This window comes from Scyliorhinus canicula, chromosome 3 (genome assembly GCF_902713615.1).
Source record: "Scyliorhinus canicula chromosome 3, sScyCan1.1, whole genome shotgun sequence".
Lineage (NCBI taxonomy): Eukaryota > Metazoa > Chordata > Chondrichthyes > Carcharhiniformes > Scyliorhinidae > Scyliorhinus > Scyliorhinus canicula.
The window spans coordinates 4,536,092-4,543,650 of NC_052148.1; positions in this window are offsets into that span (position 1 = coordinate 4,536,092).

The window sequence follows — 7,559 nt, forward strand, 5'->3', positions numbered from 1 at the left end:
CTACTCCCCCAAACACCCCTCCCCCACCCCCCCCCCCCAAATCCCCCCCACTCACTCAATGACCCCCACTCCCCCAAACCCCCCTCATTTCCCCCAAACCACCCACTCCCCCCAACCCCACCTCCCCCAAAACCCCCCCATCACACACACAAATGCCACCCCCAACTACCCTCAAATGCCCACTCCCCCAACCCCACCCTCAAGGCAAGCAGGGTAGCATTGTTGGTTAGCATAAATGCTTCACGGATCTCCAGGAGTCCACAGGTTCGATTCCGGCGGGTCACTGTCTGTGTGGAGTCTGCACGTCCTCTCCCCGGTGCGTGGGGTTTCCTCCGGGTGCTCCGGTTTCCCTCCACAGTCCAAGATGGTGCGGGTTAGGTGGATTGGCCCTGCTAAATTGCCCGTAGTGTCCTAATTACAGTAAGGTTAAGGGGGGGGGGCTGGTTGTGGTTACGGGTATAGGGTGGATACGTGGGTTTGAGTAGGGGTGATCATGGCTCGGCACAACATTGAGGCCCGAAGGGGCCTGTTCTGTGCTGTACTGTTCTATGTTTCTATTCCCCCAAACCCGCCTCACTCCCCCAAACACCCCTCCCCCAAACCCCCCTCACCCCCTCAAATCCCCCCCCACTCCCTCAAATGCCCCACTCCCCCAACCCCCCTCATTCCCCCAACCCCCTCACTCCCCCTCCCCCAAACCCTCCCTCACTCCCCCAAACCCCCTCACTCCCCCAAACCCCCCCTCACTACCCCAAACCTCCCTCACTCTCCCAAACCCCCCTCACTCCCCCAAACCCCCCTCACTCCCCCAAACCCCCCCTCACTCCCCCAAACCCCCCTCACTCCCCAAACCCCTGCTCACTCCCCAAACAACCCCCTCACTCCCCAAACCCCCCTCACTCCCCCAAACCCTCCTCACTCCCCCAAATGCCCCTCACTCCCCCAACCCCCACTCACTCCCCCAAACCCCCCTCACTCCCCCAACCCCCCTCAATCCCCCAAACCCCCCTCAATCCCCCAACCCCCCTCCCCCAAACCCCCCTCACTCCCCACCAAACCCCCTCATTCCCCCAAAACCCCCCTCACTCCCCCACACCCCCTCACTCCCCCAAACTCCCCCTCACTCCCCCAAACCCCCCACTCATTCCCCAAACAACCCCCTCACTCCCCCAAAACCCCCTCACTCCCCCACCCCTTTCAATCTCCCCTAAACAACACTCACTCTCCCAAACTCCCCCAACCCCCTCACTCCCCCAAACCCCCCTCACTCCCCCAAACTCCCCTAACTCCACCAAACCCCACTCACTCCCCCAAACACCCCCCTCACTCCCCCAAACACCCCCCTCACTCCCTCAAACAGCCCCCTCACTCCTCCAAACACCCCCTCACTCCCCCAAACCCCCCTCACTCCCCCAAACCCGCCTTCAGTCCCCCAACCCTCCTCACTCCCCCAAACCCCCCTCACTCCCCCAAACCCCCCTCACTCCTCAAACACCCCTCACTCCCCCAAACCCGCCTTCAGTCCCCCAACCCCCTCACTCCGCCAATGCCCCCTCACTCCCCCAAACCCTCCTCACTCCACAACCCCCGTCAAAACTTCCCCCAATCTCCCCCTCACTCCCCCAAACCCCCCTCTCCCCCAAACCCCCATTCACTCCCCCAAATTCTGCCCAAACCCCCCTTCAGTCCCCAAAACTCCCCCAAAGCCCCCCTCACTCCCCCAAACCCCCCTCACTCACCCAAACCCCCCCCCCCCCCTCACTCGCCCAAACCCCCCCAAAACACCCCCTGAAACTCCAAAGCAGCAAGCCTGAGGATGGGGGAAATTTAAATTCAGCAGAGGATGACAAAGAGTTTAATTCGGAAGAGGAAAACAGAATACAAGAGTAAGCTTGCTGAAAACATAAGAACTGACTGCAAAGCATCTAGAGATATGTGAGGAGAAGAGGTCCCTTACAGTTAGAATCGGTTGAATTCCTAATGGACAACAAAGATGGCAGACTAATTGAGCAATTACTTTGGAACTGTTTTCACTGAGGACACATAACCTGGAAATTCTCGGGCATAGAGGATCTGACTTGAAGGAGGAACTGAAGGAAATTTGCATATCGCTACAACCAGTCCACAGCAGACACCATCTCTCTGGCCCTGCACTCATCCCTAGAGCATCTCGACAACAAGGACTCCTACATCAGGCTCCTGTTTATTGACTACAGCTCTGCCTGCAACACCATAATCCCAGCCAAGCTCATATCAAAGCTCCAAAACCTCGGACTTGGCTCCTCCCTCCGCAGCTATATCCTCGATTTTCTGACCAACAGACCACAATCAGCAAGAAATAAAAACAACACCTCCTCCACAATAGTCCTCAATCTGGGGCCCCACAAGGCTGCGTACTTGGTCCCCTACTCTAATCCCTATACGCACACAACTGCGTGGCAAAATTTGGTTCCAACACGCATCTTCAAGTTTGCTGATGACACGACCATAGTGGGTCGGACCTCGATCAGCAATGAGTCAGAATACAGGAGGGAGATAGAGAATCTAGTGGAGTACTGTAACAACAACAATCTATCCCTCAATGTCAGCAAAAGAGCTGGTCATTGACTTCAGGAAGCAAAGCACTGTACACTGACAGCTTCAAATTCCTCACTGTGCATATTACCAAAAATCTGTCCTGGCCCATCCACGTCGACGCTGCCACCAAGAAAGCACAACAGCGCTTGTACTTCCTCAGGAAACTAAGGAAATTTGGCATGTCCATACTGACCTTCACAGGTGCACCATAGAAAGCATCCTATCTGGCTGCATCACAGCCTGGTATGTTGCTCGGCCCAAGACCGCAAGAAACTTCAGAGAGTCTTAAAAACAGGCCAGTCCATGACACAAACCTGCCTCCCATCCATTGACTCTATCGGCAACTCCTGCTGCCTGCGGAAAGCCGGCAGCATAATCAAGACCTCCTCCCACCCGGCTTATTCGCTCTTCCAACTTCTTCCATTGGGCAAGAGATACAAAAGTCTTGAGAACATGCGTGAACAGATTCAAAAACAGCTTCTTCCCCACTGTCACCAGACTCCTAAACAACCCTCTAATCGACTGACCTGATTAGAACAAAGAAAAATTACAGCACAGGAACAGGCCCTTCGGCCCTCCTAACCTACGATGATCCAGATCCTCTATCTAAAACCGTTGCCTGTTTTCTAAGGATCTATAACCCTCTGCTCCCTGCCCATTCATGTACTGTCAAGATACATCTTAAATGACGCTATCGTGCCCACCTCTACCACCTTCGCCGGCAATGTGTTCCAGGCACCCACCACCCTCTGTGTAAAGACCTTTCCACGCACATCTCCCTGAAACTTTTCCCCTCTCACCTTGAACTCGTGACCCCTAGTAATTGAGTCCCCCACTCTGGGGGGAAAAGCTTCTTGCTATCCACCCTGTCTATACCCTTCATTATTTTGTAGACCTCAATAAGGTCCCTCCTCAACCTCCGTCTTTCTAATGAAAATAATTCTAATCTACTCAACCTCTCTTTATAGCTAGCGCCCTCCATACCAGGCAACATCCTGGTGAACCTCCTCTACACCCTCTCCAAAGCATCCATATCCTTTTGGTAATGTGGCGACCAGAACTGCACGCAGTATTCCAAATGTCGCCGAACCAAAGTCTTATACAATTGTAACCCTTGTACTCAACTGCCAACTCTTGTACTCAATACCCGTCCGATGAAGGAAGCATGCCGTATGCCTTCTTTACCACTCTGTTGACCTGCGCAGCCAGCCTTAGGTATAATGGACCCGAACACCCGGATCTCTCTGTCATCAATTTTCCCCAGTGCTTTTTCATTACCGTAGAGTTTGCTCTTGAATTGGATCTTCCAAAAATGCAATCACCTTGCAGTTTTCCCGGATTGAACTCCATCTGCCATTTCTCTGCCCAACTCTCCAATCTATCTATAATTCTGCTGTATTCTCTGACAGTCCCCTTCACTATCTGCTACTCCACCAATCTTAGTGTCATCTGCAAATTTTCTAATCAGATCACCTATACATTCCTCCAGATCATTTATGTATATCACAAACAACAGTGGTCCCAGCATGGATCCCTGTGGAACAACCACTGGTCACAGTTCTCCGTTTTGAGAAAGTCCCTTCTTCTACTACTCTCTGTCTTCTGTTGCCCAGCCTGTTCTTATCCATCTAGCTAGTACACCCTGGAGCCCATGAGACTTCACTTTCTCCATCAGCCTACCATGGGGAACCTTATCAAATCGCCTTACTGAGGTCCATGTATATGACATCTACGTCCTTTCCCTCATCAATCAACTTTACCACTTCCTCAAAGAATTCTATTAAGTTGTAATGACATGACCTTCCCAAACTATGTTGCCTACCACTGATAAGTCCATTTTCCTTTACATGGGAATAGATCCTGTCCCTCAGTATCGTCCCCAGCAGCTTCCTTACTACTGACATCAGGCTCACCGGTCTATAATTACCTGGATTATCCCTGTTACCCTTCTTAAACAAGGGGACAGCATTAGCAATTCTCCGGTCCTCCGGTACCTCATCTGTGTTCAAGGATGCTGCAAAATATCTGTTAAGGCCCCAGCTATTTCCTCTCACTTCCCTCAGTAACCTGGGATAGATTGCATCCAGACCTGGGGACTTGTCCACCTTAAGGCCTTTCAGAATACCCAACACATCCTCCTTCCTTATGCTGACTTGACCTAGAGTAATCAAATATCTATCCCTAACCGCAACATTTGTCATGTCCCTCTCCTCGGTAAATACTGATGCAAAGTACTCGTTAAGAATCTCACCCATTTTCTCTGACTCCACACATAACTTTCCTCTTTTGTCCTTGAGTGGGCCAACCCTTTCTTTAGTTACCCTCTTGCTCCTTGTATATGAATAAAAGGCTTTGGGATTTTCCTTAACCCTGTTTGCTCAAGACATTTCATGACCCCTTTTAGTCCTCTTGATTCCTCGTTTCAGATTGGTCCTACATTCCCGATATTCTTCCAAAGCTTCGTCTGTCTTCAGTCACCTAGACCTTATGTATGCTTCCTTTTTCCTCTTAGCTAGTGTCACAATTTCACCTGTCATCCATGGTTCCCTAATTTTGCCATTTCTATCCCTCATTTTCACAGGGTCATGTCCAGCACTCTAATCAACCTCTCTTTAAAAGCCTCCCACATATCAAATGTGGATTTACCTTCAAATAGCTGCCTCCCAATCCACATTCCCCAGCTCCTGCCGAATTTTGGTACAGTTGGCCTTCCCCCAATTTAGCACTCTTCCTTTAGGACCACTCTCGTCTTTGTCCATGAGTATTCTAAAACTTACGGAATTGTGATCACTATTCCCAAAGTAATACACGACTGAACTTCAACCACCTGGCCGGGCTCATTCCCCAACACCAGGACCAGTTGGACTATTTACATACTGCTCTATAAAACCCTCCTGGATGCTCCTTACGAATTCTTTCCATTTAGACCTCTAACACTAAAGTGTATCCCAGTCAATGTTGGGAAAATTAAAATCTCCTATCACCACCACCCTGTTGCTCCTCCATCTTTCCATAATCTGTTTACATATTTGTATCGCGATCTCACGCTCACTGTTGGGAGGTATGTGCTACAGCCCCAAAATTGTTACTGCACCCTTTCTATTTCTGAGCTTCTGCCCCTATCACCTCAGTGCTCGAGTCCTCCATAGTGCCCTCCTTCAGCACAACTGTGATATCCTCTCTGACCAGTAAGTCAACTCTTCACCCCTTTACCTCCCTCTCTATCCCGCATGAAGCATCGATATCCTGGGATATTTAGTTGCCAATCATGCCCTTCCCTCAACCGAGTCTCAGTAATAGCAATAAACATCATACTCCAAGGTACTAATCCAAACCCTAAGTTCATCTGCCGTACCGACTACACTTCTTGCATTAAAAACAAATGCACCTCAGACCACCAGTCACTTTGCGTTCATCATCTGCTCCCTGCCTACTCTTCACCTTAGTCACGCTGACTCTCATGATCTAGTTCCTTACAGGCTTTAGGTACTACCTCTTTACTGTCCACTAATCTCCCCATTCGGTTCCCATCCCCCTGGCCACATTAGTTTAAACCCTCCCCAACAGCATTAGCAAAAGCACCCCCAAGGACATTGGTTCCTCCGCCAAGGAGTAGACCGTCCAATTTGTAGTAGACCCACTCCCCCAGAACCGGTTCCAATGTCCCCAAAAATCTGAAACCCCTCCCTCCTGCACCATCTCTCAAGCCACGCTTCATCCTGCCTATTCTTTCATTCTACTCTGACTACCACGTGGCAGTTGTAGCAATCCTGAGGCTACTACCTCTGAGGTACGACTTTTTAACTTGGCTCCAAACTCCCTAAATTCTGCTTGTAGGACCGCATCCTGTTTTTAACCTATATCATTAGTGCCTATATGCACCATGACAACTGGCTGTTCACCCTCCCCCTTCAGAACCCTGCAGAGGACAGCAGAGCAGAGCTACTGATTGGCTGTTCCGGGGAAATTTGCATACATGCAGTGCGGTCAGCCTAATTTGAAGGTGCACCTGCAAAAGAGACCCGAGGAGTTTGAGTGAAGGCAAGCATCTAGCAGAGCTACTGATTGGTTGTTCTGGGGAAATTTGCATACGTGCAGTGCGGTCAGCCTAATTTGAAGGTGTTCCTCGGAAGTAGACCCGAGGAGTTCGAGTGAAGGCAAGAATCCAGCAGAGGGCCGCAGAGCAGAGCTACTGATTGGCTGTTCCGGGGCAATTTGCATACGTGCAGTGCGGTCAGCCTAATTTGAAGATGTACCTGCGAAAGAGACCCGAGGAGTTCGAGTGAAGGCAAGCATCCAGCAGAGGCCAGCAGAGCAGAGCTACTGATTGGCTGTTCCGGGGAAATTGCATACGTGCAGTGCAGTCAGCCTAATTTGAAGGTGTACCTGCGAAAGAGACCCGAGGAGTTCGAGTGAAGGGAAGTGTCCAGCAGAGGCCAGCAGAGCAGAGCTACTGATTGGCTGTTCCGGGGAAATTTGCATACGTGCAGTGCGGTCAGCCTAATTTGAAGGTGGTTTGTGGAGGGGCTGTTGTCAAGTGACAGTTGAACCCAAAACACTTCTCAGTGTTTCCCCCCCTACCTCCTCTAAACCAAAACAAAAACCCACGGTCGTTGGGAAGCGGGAGCAGGGGCCTGTCGTGAAGGTCAGTGAGTGCCTTTAAATTGCTTACCTTTCAGCGGGAGTAGCCTCCGGATTCTCGGTGGGAGCAAGGGCCTGTCAGGGAGGTGAGTCAGTGCCTTTAAATCTGCTTACCTTCCATCGGGAGCGGCCTCCGGATTTTCGGCGGGAGCAGGGGCCTGTCGGGAAGGTGAGTGCCTGTAACAAGTCGGGCGGTTGCTAAACCCGAGACACTACACTTGCAGTGTCCCCCCACCCTTCCCCTCCTCTAACCTAAGGGTTCAGGGAATATCAGGTAAGCTCTTCCTTCCTTTCTTCTTGTTTTTTTTAAATCTAGAGGTGATGTCAGGGAAGGCAGTACA